Source organism: Henckelia pumila, chromosome 1, assembly GCF_033568475.1.
Source record: "Henckelia pumila isolate YLH828 chromosome 1, ASM3356847v2, whole genome shotgun sequence".
Classification (NCBI taxonomy): Eukaryota; Viridiplantae; Streptophyta; class Magnoliopsida; order Lamiales; family Gesneriaceae; genus Henckelia; species Henckelia pumila.
Window position 1 is genome coordinate 63,378,732 of NC_133120.1, and position 17,374 is coordinate 63,396,105.

A 17,374-nucleotide genomic window follows, 5' to 3' on the forward strand; every position below is an offset into this window, starting at 1 on the left:
AATTTTGGAAAGTCTTGATCGAGTTTTAAAAAGGATTTTATGGCTTATTTTGGAGGATACGAGGGTTTAGAGAGTTTTTGGAGAGCTATAGGACGGCTATTGAGAGATTGGAAGTTGACAAGAGCTCAAGAAACCGGTATGAAGACGGAAGGCGGCGGCATCCGGCGACGGAGAAGCTTCATTCTAATTCGTTCTAGTTTCTCTTTGAACTCTATTTTCTAAGTTTTATGGATTGTTGGAAAAACATGTGTTATTTGATTCTGAATTGCGTTATGAACTAATTTCTTAGTCTAGAGGTAGACGAATCTTGACTGGAAATCATGATTGAGATATTTTGATTTATATATTTAAATTTCTTTGTACAGTTAATTTGTATTTTCCTGACTTTAATGCTTTCAATTTACTGGCCATAGATTGAATGATATTTTATTTAGAATCTATCACTCGAGAGAGGAGATTTTGAATACGACATAGGAAAATACATCTTTGGTGTTTATATTGTTCGAGAGGCATATACTCCATAGAAGTCATTAGAAGAATTCTTGTGCTATTTACCGGATTTAATAATTGAACTTTGATAGAGATATTGAGTTGACTATTGAATACGAATTTCTGCGTGACACTCGAGAGAGGTAGTAGAAAATAATATGGATTTTTGGCTAATAAACTAGAAGAATTGATAATTGAACAATCATTAGAAATAAATTGTGGTGAACAGTCAAGTGAAGTCGAACCTCTAGCATTCATCGCTTATTGAATTTTTTTCTCGTGAACTCGTGATTATTTATTTTTGTTTCTTGCAAATTTTAGTTTTATAAAAATCAAACCATTTTCGTAGCTCTACATAGGATTAGGATTTTATTAGTTTCAAATATTTAATATAATATCATTTATTCATTCTCCGTGGGATCGACTTGGACTAAATTCCTATATTATAGCTTGACATCGTGCGCTTGCGAGCAAAAAACACGCAACAAGTTCACCAAAACGAACAAACGAACGATAAAACTGACAGAAAACAACACAAGCAGAAATAGAATACGAACGAATAAAAACAAATGCAGGAACTAGTGACTACTGCAGCAATGAAAACCCATCAAACTCTCAACTAAAAAAAAAACGCATCCAAAACAAGTATCAAAACAACAACACCCCCCCCCCCCCAAACTCATATATGTGCATTGTCCTCAATGTGCAATATATCAATAAGAACAAGGAATATACACATACCTACGACAATGACCATCAGTGGTCATCTTCCATGTCGTCATCCCGAGGGGGCCAAGTAGGAGGCTGGGGAAACGGCTGATACTCGCTGGATCCTGGAAAACGCTGGGCAACGCTCGTCGTGAAATCCATCATATAATCCATAAACTAATCAGTCCGATGGCAATGACTGTCTAGCCTATGCTCCAAACATGTCAAACGCTCATCATAAAGCGTATCAGCTCCCTGAAGTGGTAGTGGTGGTGACTGGCTGCTACTAGCAGGACGGGCCTGAGGTGCGGCTGGTCACGGAGGGGGCAGTACATTATCTCGTGTAGTCCCAGTAATAGGTCCATGGACCTTGAAAAACTCTTCATCTGCACCCCATGTAACTCCAGAATGTGCACATAACTCTGTAATCAAAGAAGGGTGCGGCAATCCTCCAGTCGTAATGCCCTTCACTGCTGCAAGAATGGACTCCTGAATGATATTTCCCAAATTAACCATCTTCCCTGTGACGATAGATGGCATACCATAGAGGGTTCTAATGGTATGCCCGTCAAAAGCCACCCGCTTACCTCGCACCAGTACATGAAATTGCTCATGTTTACACTTCAAATTTGCATAGAATTCTCTAACCAAATAAACAACAGCGTCACCAGGATGTTTCACAAAACCCATCCACCATCGCTCATGCGCCTCCTTCCGAATGTCAAACAATGCCAAAAAAGCACTAGGATCAAAGCCTCGTTCTCTAACCATGCTCTTGCTCACCATGAGAGGATAATTCTTGGCGGCCTGTTCATCCCAAAAATGATGGGCATCGAAAGTACCTGACGAAGATGCCCCCTGCTTTTGTTTCTTTCTCGGTGCCATTACAATACTCTAATCACACTTCAACCGACAATAATTCAACACAACAGTTCACCACCGCTCACTATTTAGCTCAATCTCCAACCAATCTATAAGATTCACCACGCCTCACAACCAACAATAACAATTCTGCCAACCCGATAAAAACGCACAAAGCACAAATCTTCAACAGAACAACAATGTTGCTGCACATAGGAACCGCCAACAACCCGAATAAACACAAGTCAAGCAATCAAATTTATCATTGTTAAACTCCAAAATATACGGTGAATGTCACGGTTGGCCACAAGAACTTCAGAAATCAGTGATTGAACAACATCAATGCGCATAATTCCCACTAACACTTATCACTATCCAACGAATCCTCTAAGCCGAAAATTTCGGACATAAAATTTAACATTTCCTCAAGTTACCTCAAACCCTGAAATATCTCTGAGTCGACGGTCAAGTGAACGAGCGAAGTGATTCGAAGAGAAGACGACCAACAAAGATTCCCCTGTCTCCGTTAAATCGAACCTGAGCTGCTACAGCCAAAAATTGGACGGAATCCCTTTTTGTGTGGAACCCTAGCTGCAAAAATATTGGAACCCAGATGACTAAAATTCGAACAAGATGCGAGGAAAGGATGAATACATGCGATTGATGGTGTGGCTGAGATTTTCAGGGGAAATTTTTCGATTTGCAGATGGCAGATTGTGTGGAGGCGGCGAGACAATGCTGGGAATTAAGAGGGGTTCGAATGAATGAAATCTGAAATCCCCTTTTATTTTTCATATTTTACGCAGTAGCGTTGGAGCGCTATATAAGTTGCACTGAAGCGCCCGATTAGTTTCTGCGATAGCGCTGGAGCGCTTGGAAATTGGCACTGGAGCGCTAAACCTTCGACTTTGGAATACACAGACTAGCGCTGGAGCGCTAAACCTTCGACTTTGTAACTTAAAGAGTAGCGCTAAAGCGCTGTATGGCTAGCGCTGGAGTGCTTGAGCTTCGAATTTTTATACTCCACAGAATGATTTTGTGCAGAAAAGTACTTGCAATAAACTCTTAATTAGGACCAAATTTAGTAAAATAAAAAAAGACTGAATTTCAATAAAATTAACTAAAAAAATAAAAAAATAATAAAATTAAAATTTGGGTTGCCTCCCAAAGAGCGCTTGGTTTAACATCGTCAGCCCGACTTTTCTGGAGTTTTTATGCAGGGTCGATCAAAGCAACTTTCTCCATGTTCCGCACTTCATTGCCAAAGTAATGTTTCAACCTCTGCCTATTGACTTGAAAGGTTTGACCATCGTGACAGCTCAGTTCAATGGCTCCATAGGGATGCACCTTCACCACGGTGAACAGACCAGACCATCTCGATTTCAACTTACCTGGAAACAATCTGAGATGAGAATTAAACAATAATACATGCTGTCTAGGCTCAAATTCTCTTTTTAACAATAGTTTGTCATGCCACTTTTTGGTATGTTCTTTGTAGAGCTTGGCATTTTCGTATGAATGATTACGAAACTCCTCAATCTCATGTAACTGCAACAATCGCTCTTCACCAGCAGCTTTAAGATCAAAATTCAGCTTTTTAACTGCCCAATACGCTCGATGCTCCAATTCCACTGGCAGATGACATGCTTTACCAAAGACCAACCTATATGGCGACATGCCAATAGGAGTTTTGAACGCGGTCCGGTATGCCCATAGTGCATCATCCAACTTTCTTGCCCAATCCTTCCGGTTCATGTTAACAGTCTTTTCCAGAATTTGCTTAATTTCCCGGTTGGATATTTCAGTTTGCCCATTCGTTTGAGGATGGTATGCACATGCCACTTTATGCCTAACACCATATTTAGTCAGTAATGAATTAAAGATTTTATTGCAAAAATGCGTACCTTCATAACTGATAATGACCCTTGGAGTTCCAAACCTCGTAAAAATATTTTTCTGCACAAACTGCACCACTACACGAGCATCATTAGTGGAGGTGGCGATTGCTTCCACCCATTTCAAGACATAATCAACAGCCAATAAAATATAAGATTGCCCAAAAGATATAGGAAATGGTCCCATAAAATCAATTCCCCACACATCAAATAATTCAACTTCTAAAATATTGGTGAGAGGTAATTCATGACGCCTAGATATATTCCCATCCTTTTACATCTATCACATGATTTTACCAAGGTATAACTGTCTTTGAATAAAGTTGGCCAATAAAAACCAGACTGAAGTACCTTGGCGACTGTCCGTGTGGCTCCAAAGTGACCACCATACGGTGCAGAATGACATTGTTCCAAAATTTCTTTTGCTTCAACTTCCTCTATACATCTTCTTATCACTTGGTCCAAACACTTCTTGTACACAAACGGATCATCCCACAGATAGCATTTGACATCATGGAAAAATTTCTTCCTTTGGTGATGATTAAGATCTGGAGGCAAAACACCACAAGAAAGAAAGTTAGCAAAGTCAGCAAACCAAGGAAGTTTAGAATTTACCTCAAAAAGATAATCGCTAGCATCACACATCACTTCAAACGGCTCTTTCCAGTTAGGCACAATCATAATAGGCGCATAAATTAATGCCTCCTTGATCTTTGTGAATGCCTGCAAACACGCATCATCAAAAATAAAAGATGTATCTTTTTCTAATAAATTACACAAAGGTTTAGTAATTTTAGAAAAATCTCTAATAAAGCGACGATAAAACCCGATGTGTCCCAAGAAACTTCTAATGGCTTTCACATTATTTGGCGGTGGAAGCTTTTCAATCGCAACCACTTTTGCTTGATCCACCTCAAGCCCATTAGATAACACTTTATGCCCAAGTACGATGCCTTCTTGCACCATGAAGTGACATTTTTCCCAATTAAGAACTAGATTTTTCTCTTAACAACGCTGCAAAACAAGGGTCAGATTGTGCAAACAATGATCAAAAGAAGACCCAAACACAGAAAAATCATCCATAAAAATTTCCATGACTTCTTCCACCATGTCAGAAAAAATTACCATCATGCACCGCTGAAAAGTAGCCGGTTCATTACACAAACCAAATGGCATTCTCCTAAAAGCATAAGTACCATAGGGACATGTGAAAGTTGTTTTCTCTTGATCATCTGGCACTATAGCAATTTGATTGTAGCCAGAATAGCCATCTAAAAAACAGTAATGTTTATAACCTGCCAACCTGTCAAGCATCTGATCAATAAAAGGAAGAGGAAAATGATCTTTTCTAGTAGCCTTATTCAACCTTCTATAATCAATGCAAACTCTCCAACCAGTAACGGTACGAGTCAAAATCAACTCATTTTTCTCATTTTTAACTACAGTCATACCTCCCTTCTTTGGCACAACCTGTACTGGTGACACCCAAGAACTGTCAGATATAGCATATATAATACCAGCATTCAATAATTTCAACACCTCATTTTTTACCACTTCTTTCATCGCAGGATTTAACCTTCTTTGATGATCAACATGAGGACTATACGACTCCTCCATTAAAATATTATGCATGCAAATATTGGGACTAATTCCCTTGATATCAGAAATAGACCAACCCAAAGCAGATTTAAATTTTCTCAAAACTCTTAATAATTTATCATTTTCATCATGAGTAAGAGATGATGAAATAATTACCGGGTTAGTCGAATTTTCTCCCAAAAATGCATAACATAAATGACCAGGCAATTCTTTCAATTCAGGAGTAGAAACTGGTACCTCTTTGCTGTCTTCCTCAGGCAATGCTTCAATTTTGTCTGTGCCATCTTTTTCCTTTGGCAAACTTTCAAGAGCAAGAATTTTCTCTCTAAGTTCCCAATCATCACCATCCACTTGATTTATGGAATTAATCAGGCACCTAGCCAATGCGTCCTCCAACTCCATTCATGCACAAAAATTATTTTCATGAGAATCAGATAAATCAATGCGATTACAAGAATGTACCTCATCTTGGTATTTCATGGTTTTATAGATATTGAAGGTGACAGCTTCACCACCAACTCGTAGAGTTAGTTCACCCTCCTGCACATCAATTAACGCTCTGCCAGTCACCAAGAATGGTCTCCCCAAAATTAGAGGGACATCTTGATCTTCTTCCATATCAAGCACTACAAAGTCAGCAGGAAAAATAAACTTATCTACTTTTACCAAGACGTCTTCCACAACTCCTCGAGGATATGTCAAAGAACGATCAGCCAACTGCAGAGTAATCGTGGTTGGTTTCACCTCGCCAAGCTCCAAAGACCTGAAAATAGATAAATGCATTAAATTAATACTTGCACCTAAATCACATAATGCCCTATTAACAGTCGCACCACCAATAATACAAAGAATAGTAAAACTCCCTGGATCTTTCAATTTTTGTGGAAGTTTCTTTTGTAGGATGGCGCTGCACTCCTCTGTCAACTTTATTGTTTCTTACTCTTCAAGCTTTCTCTTCCTCGCCATCACATCCTTCATGAATTTTTCATAATGCGGCATTTGTTCCAAATCATCAGCGAATGGAATATTTATATGGATTTTCTTGAAGATGTCAAGAAACTTAGAAAACTTCTCATCCAACGCTTTCTTCTTGAACCGCTGAGGATATGGCAGAACAACTTTTGGCACAAACGGTTACTCAGGTACAACTGCAGACTTGCTGTAATTTTGGCTATCAGATTTTTCAGACTCTACCACAATCTCTTCAAATTCCGCATCATCCACTGCCTTTGGGTTATCAGTCCCAAGTTCTTTACCACTTCTAAGAGTAACAACCTTGCTTTGCTCCCTAGGATTAACCTCAGTGTTGCTAGAAAACACACCTCTCTACTGATTATTCAATGCATTTGCTAGTTGACCAATTTGTGTTTCAAGATTTTTCATAGAAGCGCTCAAATTGGTCAAGTGCGTCTCCATACTATCAAGCCTATTTTCATTCATCTTAAATATTGTGGATGATTCTGCAATAAAATTACTCACCAATTCTTCCAATGATGCCTTACCCTCACCATTCTGAGTATTGAACCCCGATGGAGGATTCAACACATTCTTATTGTTTGCATAGGAAAAATTCTCATGATACGCAAACTAGGATGATACTGATTGGGTACAGGATTACCTCGATAATTGTTGTAATTCCTGTTGTTCACATATTGCGCTTGCTCCACACTCTCAAATCCATCAGCAGAATTTACGGCAGTTGCAAGTGATGCTGTCTCAGTAGAACTTTGATTCCCTTTGGTCAGTGCAGCCAACTTTGTAGAAATAGTAGCCATCTGAGCAGTCAAAGCAGTGAATGCATCCAACTCATGAATTCCAGCAGGCTTTCTTATTGCAGATCTCTCACTCGGCCACTGATAACTGTTAACAGTCATTTGCTCAAGCATCTCATAAGCCTATTCAGGAAATTTAGAAAATATTGAACCTCCAGCTGCAGCATCCACAGAAATACAAGTTGGCCCATTCAAACCATTGTAGAATAACACAATCTGTTCCCAATCCGAAAAGTTATGGTTTGGACAATTTATAAGCAACTCCTTGTACCGCTCCCAGGCTTCATACAACTGCTCAAAATCTTGCTGTTTGAATGTAGTGATCTCTATTTTCAACTGAGCCGACTTAGCAGGTGGGAAATACTTAGCCAAAAATTTGGAAGCCATATCATCCCATGTAGTGATACTCCCAAGAGGTAGTGATTGCAACCAACTACGAGCATTGTCCCTAAGAGAGAACGGGAACAATCGTAGTTTGATGGTGTCCTCAGTAACACCATGAATCTTTACTGTATCAGCAATCTCCAGAAAAGTACGCAGGTGCAAATTTGGATCTTCAGTAGCTACACCCCTAAACTGATTTTGCTGCACCATATTAATCAGAGCTGGCTTCAACTCAAAATTATTTGCTGTGATATTCTGCCTAGCTATCCCAGAATAATGAGTATTGATCACCGGTCTAAAGTGATCTCTGATCGGCACCGGGGCATTATTGACAACTCTTTCTCTTTCTTTTTCTTCAGCCATTTGTTGCAACTCTTCTCTTCTAGCTTTTCTCAAAGCTTTAGCAGTTTTCTCAATTTGCGGATCAAAGAGCAGTGAGTTGTAACTCTGGCTTTTTCGCATAAACTGCATAGACAGGAAAGATTTTAAATTAGAACCAACAAAATAAAATAAAAATGCTCTAAATCAAAATTAAGACTAATTAGCACAATTTAATAAAAATCAAATAAAATTCAATCCCCGGCAACGGCGCCAAAAACTTGTTGCGTGTTTTTCGCTCGCAAGCGCACGATGTCAAGTTATAATATAGGAATTTAGTCCAAGTCAATCCCAAGAAGAATGAATAAATAATATTATATTAAATATTTGAAACTAATAAAATCCTAATCCTATGTAGAGCTACGAAAATGGTTTGATTTTTATAAAACTAAAATTTGCAAGAAACAAAAATAAATAATCACGAGTTCACGAGAGAAAAATTCAATAAGCGATGAATGCTAGAGGTTCGACTTCACTTGACTGTTCATCACAATTTATTTCTAATGATTGTTCAATTATCAATTCTTCTAGTTTATTAGCCAAGAATCCCTATTATTTTCTACTACCTCTCTCAAATGTCAAGCAGAAATTCGTATTCAATAGTCAACTCAATATCTCTATCAAAGTTCAATTATTAAATCCGGTAAATAGCACAAGAATTCTTCTAATGACTTCTATGGAGTTATATGCCTCTCGAACAATATAAACACCAAAGATGTATTTTCCTATGTCGTATTCAAAATCTCCTCTCTCGAGTGATAGATTCTAAATAAAATATCATTCAATCTATGACCAATAAATTGAAAGCATTAAAGTCAGAAAAACACAAATAAACTGTACGAAAAAATTTAAATATATAAATCAAAATATCTCAATCATGGTTTCCAGTCTAGATTCGTCTACCTCTAGACTAAGAAATTAGTTCATAACGCAATTCAGAATCAAATAACACATGTTTTTCCAACAATCCATAAAACTTAGAAAATAGAGTTCAAAGAGAAACTAGAACGAATTAGAATGAAGCTTCTCCGTCGCCGGATGCCGCCGTCTTCCGTCTTCGTACCGGTTTCTTGAGCTCTTGTCAACTTCCAATCTCTCAATAGCCGTCCTATAGCTCTCCAAAAACTCTCTAAACCCTCGTATCCTCCAAAATAAGCCATAAAATCCTTTTTAAAACTCGATCAAGACTTTCCAAAACTGGACACTGCACAGCGCTGGAGCGCTAGAACTCGGCGCTGGAGCGCCCGACAATATTCCTCAACAGCGCTAGAGCGCTGATATGATAGCGCTGGAGTGCTATTTCCTCGACTTTTCACCTTTCGGAAGACTCCCGTATAGCGCTGGAGCGCTTAAACGATAGCGCTGGAGCGCTATACTGATCAACTCTCAAAATCCATTTTTCAACTCTTTTCTCCAATTCTTTTTGTCCCTTTTTCCTCAAATAAAATAATTAACACTCAAATTCTTGCAAACAACACAAACAACAAAAGAATTGCATAATATCGCTCAAAAAACAACAAAAGCCAAGCTAATTCATATAAAATATAAGTGCAAAAATTGCACTTATCATGATTCTTCATTATCCTCTCAATTTTCTCTTGAAATTATTTTTTCTGATGTCTGGACCTCCCTTGTTCTTTCTAGTGATGACTATAAATATTATGTTATCTTTGTTGATCACTACAGCAAATATATTTGGCTTTATCCTTTAAAACATAAGTCGGACGTTCTCCCTATTTTTCGGTGCTTCAAGTCACTTGTGGAAAAACATTTTGGTCGTCTCATTCTCACCATATACATTGATAATGGTGGTGAATTCCTTGCTCTCAAAGACTTTCTTAGTCTGCATGAGATTTCTCATCTAACCACCTGTAGTAACCCAGATACCATTTTAAGATAATAATATGTTAAACATGATTAAGGGTTGGTATTTAATCAATTTCGGAGTGTTATTGGACTTCAGAAGTAAAATTTGGGCTTTTTAATTTTGGGCCGGATAGTAAGCTCCGATCCCAGATAGTAAGCTCCGATCCTGGATAGTAAGCTTCGATCGGAACGGAAGCTCCGATCCTGGAACTGAAGTTCCGATCCCCAGCTGCCAGAAATGATCGATGACTCAGTCGCGAGTTTTGACAAGTGTCGATCATAGAGCAGATCGGAAGCTCCGATCGTAGATCGAAAGTTCCGATCCTGGCGTGGCAGACATGCACGCAATGAGCTGGATCGGAAGCTCCGATCCCGAAATCGGAAGTTCCGATCCTAGCCGAGAAATTTGCCTATAAATAGGGCTTCTCATATTCATTTCTGAATTACGAATTCCCGAGTTTCTTTATTCAGTTATATAGTGTGAGATATACACTTGAGGGCCCTATCGGTTATAATAGAGGTTCTGGAATAACCAAGGTGTGGTTATAGTCATCCGGGACTAGCGACTTCAAAGGGCTAACTACGGACGAATGTATGGTTCGGGAATCTATTTAAGTTTTGGGAGTACTTATTAGCTTAGTTAAGGCTTATAGAATTTATGTAGTGATACGGTGAACTTTTGAATATAGGCTTGGAACCTAGGATCCTATTATACTTGAACTAGCCTAGAGGTACGTACACATTGACTGAGATTGCCAGCGAGTATACATGTTTATATGTTGCATTTATTTGGCATTATTATATGGCATGATGTATGATTTACCATTTTCTATACTCATATGTCATGTGCATATACACGTTGAGCCTATTCCTTGTTATACCTGATTATAGAGCCGCTCAACTCTATACTCGATAGTCTGTCACTGAGAGTACCGCGACGGCGGGGGCATTTACATCTGTCTACTCTGGTGTACTAGACGAGTGTGGTTGCACCCAGAGGTTGATCCGTGCGGTGGCAGCACTCATATGGTGCCGGTTCTGAGCATGACTTTTCAGATGATCTTTTACCAGACATCATGTTGCATGCATTATATACATATGTTTACTCATTTCTATGTACAGAGCGTAGCGCTCACGTCCTAGTTGTTATCTTGGACACCCTATTCCATGGGACAAGTCACAGGATGGACGGAGCTGGTAGTTCAAGGCAGGACTAAGGAGCAGAAGCCTTGAGGATTTTATTATACAACAGGATTCGATATAGCTGTATAATGTTTACTGTTTAAGATTTCGATTTGGTTGTATCACTACAGATTTAAGTCTGGATTATGTTACTAAGCTGATATGTATATTATGGTTTTGTTTCCGCATGTCTTACTCTGTTAAGTTATTTTGCTATATTAAGTTTAATGCATGCTATTAGTTGCCAGTTAGTAGGTGATACCATGCAGGGTCATTACATTTTTTTTATCAGAGCATGCTTAGATTTTGGGATTAGTATTTGGGATTTAGAATTAGTTAGAGTAATTCTTGCGCATTTGGGATTTTAATGTGCAATTCTTTTCAGGATATGGCTGACGAGAGTCATGGTAGTGTTGGCCAGGGAGGTGGTCATCATCATCGTCGCCATCATCATCAGGATGATCAACATCGTCCTCATGAGGGTCGACGTCGCTATACTATTAATAAGTTCATGCAGGTAGGACCGAAACCCTTAGTGGGAGGCGAGAATCCTGAACAAGCTAGAAGCTGGATGTCTAAACTTGAGAGCACGTTCCGAGCTTTTGAGTGTACTGAGGAGCAGAAAATGGAAGTTCTAGAATTCGTTCTAGAGGATAGAGCACGTTTTTGGTGGGATGCCAAGGTTGCTCAGGCACGTACTGAGAGAGGACAGGTGACTTGGGGGGATTTTTGTCGGGAGTTTCAGAAATTATATTTTCCTCCGGCTGTTCGCCAAGCACGATCTATGGAGTTGCTTACTTTGAGGCAAGGATCAATGACTATTGATCAGTATCAGCAGCGATTTCTTGATCTGCTACCTTTCAGTCCTCATATAAATGCGAGTGATGCGTCAAAGTATGATATCTTTCTGCAAGGCCTGAACCAAGATATCTACGCACAAGTTGTCGTCTGTGATGACCCGGTGTCTTATGAGACTTTGGTGAACCGTTGCCGTCTTGTGGAGACCAGCAACAGGCGTGGACAGTTGATGATGCCAGCATAGCCTAGTGGATCTTTTGAGCCTCGAGCTCAATCTGTTGTGCCATCTGTACCTACGTCTTCTTCTACTCCTACTACTTCGTCTGGTTCTCGTGGTTCACAAGGTACATTCCGCTTTGGGAAGAATAAGAAGAAGGAGGAGTTTTGTAGCTACTGTGGTGGGAAGCATCCTGCAGCTTTATGTCGGAGAGCTACTGGGGCGTGTTATATTTGTGGTCAGCAGGGACATCTGCGGAGAGATTGTCCTCAGCGCATGGGTTCTGCTAGTGGATCGGGATCCCAGGTTGGATCTCAGGTTTCTACTTTTCCACGTCAGCAGCCAGCACCACAGAGTTCTTCTGGTTTTCGTCCCCAGACTCAAGGGCAGGTGTTTGCTCTGTCTCAGGAGCAGGCTACTGAGGGAAGCGATCGCATGTTGGCAGGTAACTTCTTGTTATGTGGTATTCCTGCACTTGTATTAATTGATACTGGAGCATCGCATTCCTTTATTTTTAGTCGCTTTGTTAAGAGACATAGATTACCTTACGTATCATTAGATATGGATTTAGTTGTATCTACTCCGTTGGAGCAGGAGGTAGTAACTAAGAGTCTAGTGATGGGTTGCCTTCTGGAATTTGAGGGTAATGTTTTATCGGCTAATTTGATGATATTAGCGATGACGGATTTTGATTGTATTTTGGGAATAGATATGCTGACTTTGTATCACGCTACTGTGGATTGTTATCAGCGTCTGGTACAGTTTCATCCCGTTGAGGGTGATAGCTGGTACTTTTATGGTGAGGGTGCGCGACCTCCGATGCCACTTGTTTCGGCTCTGAAGGCATGTCATGTCTTGGAGTCAGGTGGGGAGGGCTATCTCATCTATGAAGTTGATATGTCCATGAGTAGTACGGGTATTGATCAGCTACCGATTGTCAGCGAGTTTCCTGACGTATTCCCTGATGAGATTCCTGGTTTTCCTCCGGTTCGAGAGGTTGAATTTGGTATTGATCTAGTACCAGGAACTATGCCTATATCCCGAGAACCTTATCGTCTGGCACCGTCAGAGATGAGGGAATTGAAACAGCAGTTGCAAAATCTGCTTGATAAGGGATATATTCGTCCGAGTGTTTCTCCATGGGGAGCACCTGTTTTGTTTGTCAAGAAAAAGGATGGATCGATGCAATTATGTATTGATTACAGGCAGTTGAATCGTGTCACCATCAAGAATAAGTATCCTTTGCCGCGGATTGATGATCTGTTCGATCAACTACAGGGTACTTCTGTTTATTCGAAGATAGATCTGAGATCTGGATACCATCAGATGCAGGTACGAGACTCAGATATATCTACGACTGCTTTCAAGACCAGATACGGGCATTATGAATTTCTGGTGATGCCATTCGGTTTGACGAATGCACCGGCAGTCTTTATGAATCTGATGAATCAGGTATTTCGAGATTATCTGGATAGATTTGTCATCGTCTTCATAGATGATATTCTTGTCTATTCTCATGACAAGGATGAGCATGCACAGCATTTGAGGATTGTTCTACAGACGTTACGAGATAAGCAGCTATATGCGAAATTGAGCAAGTGTGAATTCTGGCTTGATCGGGTAGTATTTCTCGGTCATGTGATTTCGAGTGAAGGGATATCTGTTGATCCTAGTAAGATAGAGGCAGTGCTGAACTGGTCTCGTCCGACAACGGTTGCTGAGATTCATAGTTTCTTGGGTCTAGCGGGATATTACCGTCGGTTCATCGAGAATTTTGCACAGTTAGCAAGGCCTTTGACTCAGCTTACTCGGAAAGATGTTACCTTCATTTGGTCCTCGGATTGTGAGGAGTCGTTTCATGAGCTGCGTAGACGTCTTACTACTGCACCTGTGCTAGCTCTACCTTCTGGATCAGGAGGTTATGTTGTTTATACTGATGCCTCTGGTCAGGGGTTGGGATGTGTGTTGACACAGCATGGACATGTTATTGCCTATGCTTCTCGACAGTTGAAGACGCATGAGAATAACTATCCAGTGCATGATCTCGAGTTAGCCGCCATTGTATTTGCGCTCAAGATTTGGAGACATTATCTTTATGGCGAGAAATTTGAGATATTTACGGATCACAAGAGTTTGAAGTATTTATTCACTCAGGCAGAGTTGAATATGCGACAGAGACGCTGGATGGATCTCCTGAAGGATTATGATTGTGAAATCAAATATCATCCAGGTTCTGCTAATCTTACTGCTGATGCCTTGAGTCGGCAGGTGAGACTGTCTGCACTTCAGACTAATGAAATATCTCATATGATTCAAGAGTGCTGTTCATTGAGTTTTACGCTCAAGCACAAGAAAGGGAGGAATGGGATTAGTTTGTATACTATTCTATCTGAGCCAGTATTGTATTCTCGGATCAGAGATGCTCAGATATCTGATGTTAAGACTCAGCGATTGGCACGTCTAGCCAATGGAGTTAATACATCTGGATTCCATTTTCAGGAAGATGGTTTATTGTGCCTATCCAATAGAGTGGTTGTACCTAATGTTGCGGAGCTCAGGAATGATATTCTATCTCAAGCTCACAGGAGTCGATTATCAGTTCATCCTGGAAGTATGAAAATGTATAAGGACTTGCGAACTAGATTCTGGTGGAAGGGAATGAAGCAAAATGTTTATCAGTTTGTTTCGAGATGTTTGGTTTGTCAACAGGTCAAGGCTGAACATCGACGACCAGGTGGATTACTGCAGAATCTTGAGATTCCCGAATGGAAGTGGGAGCACGTGACTATGGATTTTGTTACCCACTTGCCTATGACTTCACGTCAGTGTGATGCTATCTGGGTTGTCGTTGACCGTTTGAAAAAATCAGCACATTTCATTCCTTATAACCGGGAGTATTCTTATGATCGCATGACACGCTTATATATCCAGGAGATTGTGCGATTACATGGGATTCCAGTGAGTATTGTCAGTGATAGAGATCCGCGATTTACTTCACGTTTTTGGGGTAGTTTTCAGCAGGCGTTGGGTACCACTCTGAGTTTGAGCACTGCGTATCATCCGGAGACTGATGGGCAGTCAGAGCGCACTATTCGTACGCTGGAGGATATGCTACGTTCTTCTGTCATGGACTTTGGTTTATCCTTGCAGGATCAGTTACCTTTGATTGAATTTTCCTACAATAACAGTTATCATCGTAGTATTGATATGGCACCTTTCGAGGCATTGTATAGTCGACGGTGTCGTACTCCGTTATTCTGGGATAAAGTCGGGGAACGGCAAGTCGAGGGTCCTGAATTGGTGCAGCAGATTGTAGAAAAGGTAGATTTGATCAAGCATAGGATCAAAGTTGCTCAAGATAGACAAGCCAGTTATGCGAATATTCGCCGCAGGCCACTTCAGTTTGAGCCCTGTGAATATGTTTTTCTGCGAGTATCACCTTTCAGGAAGGTGATGAGATTCGGTGTGAAAAGCAAGTTGTCTCCTCGTTACATTGGGCCTTTTCAGATACTGGAGAAGATCGGAGATGTTGCTTATCGTTTGGCTTTACCGCCATCTCTTTCCAGTATACACAATGTTTTTCATGTGTCGTTGCTTCGACAGTACATAGCTGATGAATCTCATGTGATTCAGTCTACTGATATTCAGCTAGAGCCAGATCTGTCTTTTGTTGAACGACCAATCTGTATCCTAGACAGGAAGGAGAAAGTTCTTCGGAACAAGACTATACCACTTGTGATGGTACAGTGGCAGCGCCGAGGCGTTGAAGAAGCAACTTGGGAAACTGAGAGTCGTATGCGAGCAGAATATCCTGAGTTGTTTGCTTTGTATTTTTTATTACCATGTAAGATGTAATTACTGTTGTTGTAATAAGACATGGTTTGATGTTTCATATTGTTATCTTTATTGTCTTTAGATGTTATTTCGCGGACGAAATATCTAAAGGTGGGGAGAATGTAGTAACCCAGATACCATTTTAAGATAATAATATGTTAAACATGATTAAGGGTTGGTATTTAATCAATTTCGGAGTGTTATTGGACTTCAGAAGTAAAATTTGGGCTTTTTAATTTTGGGCCGGATAGTAAGCTCCGATCCCAGATAGTAAGCTCCGATCCTGGATAGTAAGCTCCGATCGGAACGGAAGCTCCGATCCTGGAACGGAAGTTCCGATCCCCAGCTGCCAGAAATGATCGATGACTCAGTCGCGAGTTTTGACAAGTGTCGATCATAGAGCAGATCGGAAGCTCCGATCGTAGATCGGAAGTTCCGATCCTGGCGTGGCAGACATGCACGCAATGAGCTGGATCGGAAGCTCTGATCCCGAAATCGGAAGTTCCGATCCTGGCCGAGAAATTTGCCTATAAATAAGGCTTCTCAGATTCATTTCTGAATTACGAATTCCCGAGTTTCTTTATTCAGTTATATAGTGTGAGATATACACTTGAGGGCCCTATCGGTTATAATAGAGGTTCTGGAATAACCAAGGTGTGGTTATAGTCATCCGGGACTAGCGACTTCAAAGGGCTAACTACGGACGAAGGTATGGTTCGGGAATCTATTTAAGTTTTGGGAGTACTTATTAGCTTAGTTAAGGCTTATAGAATTTATGTAGTGATACGGTGTACTTTTGAATATAGGCTTGGAACCTAGGATCCTATTATACTTGAACTAGCCTAGAGGTACGTACACATTGACTGAGATTGCCAGCGAGTATACATGTTTATATGTTGCATTTATTTGGCATTATTATATGGCATGATGTATGATTTACCGTTTTCTATACTCATATGTCATGTGCATATACACGTTGAGCCTATTCCTTGTTATACCTGATTATAGAGCCGCTCAACTCTATACTCGATAGTCTGTCACTGAGAGTACCGCGACGGCGGGGGCATTTACGTCTGTCTACTCTGGTGTACTAGACGAGTGTGGTTGCACCCAGAGGTTGATCCGTGCGGTGGCAGCACTCATATGGCGCCCGTTCTGAGCATGACTTTTCAGATGATCTTTTACCAGACATCATGTTGCATGCATTATATACATATGTTTACTCATGTCTATGTACAGAGCGTAGCGCTCACGTCCTAGTTGTTATCTTGGACACCCTATTCCATGGGGCAGGTCGCAGGATGGACGGAGCTGGTAGTTCAAGGCAGGACTAGGGAGCAGGAGCCTTGAGGATTTTATTATACAGCAGGATTCGATATAGCTGTATAATG

At 40.4% G+C, this 17,374-nt stretch overlaps 1 non-coding gene across 1 annotated transcript; it reads left to right on the forward strand.

Moving 5' to 3' along the window:
• The first annotated feature begins 7,556 nt into the window (after positions 1-7,556).
• LOC140876744 (small nucleolar RNA R71) lies at positions 7,557-7,663 on the forward strand. The gene has a single exon (XR_012148980.1). It is a non-coding gene; the product is annotated as a small nucleolar RNA R71 (small nucleolar RNA).
• Positions 7,664-17,374: the final 9,711 nt, after the last annotated feature.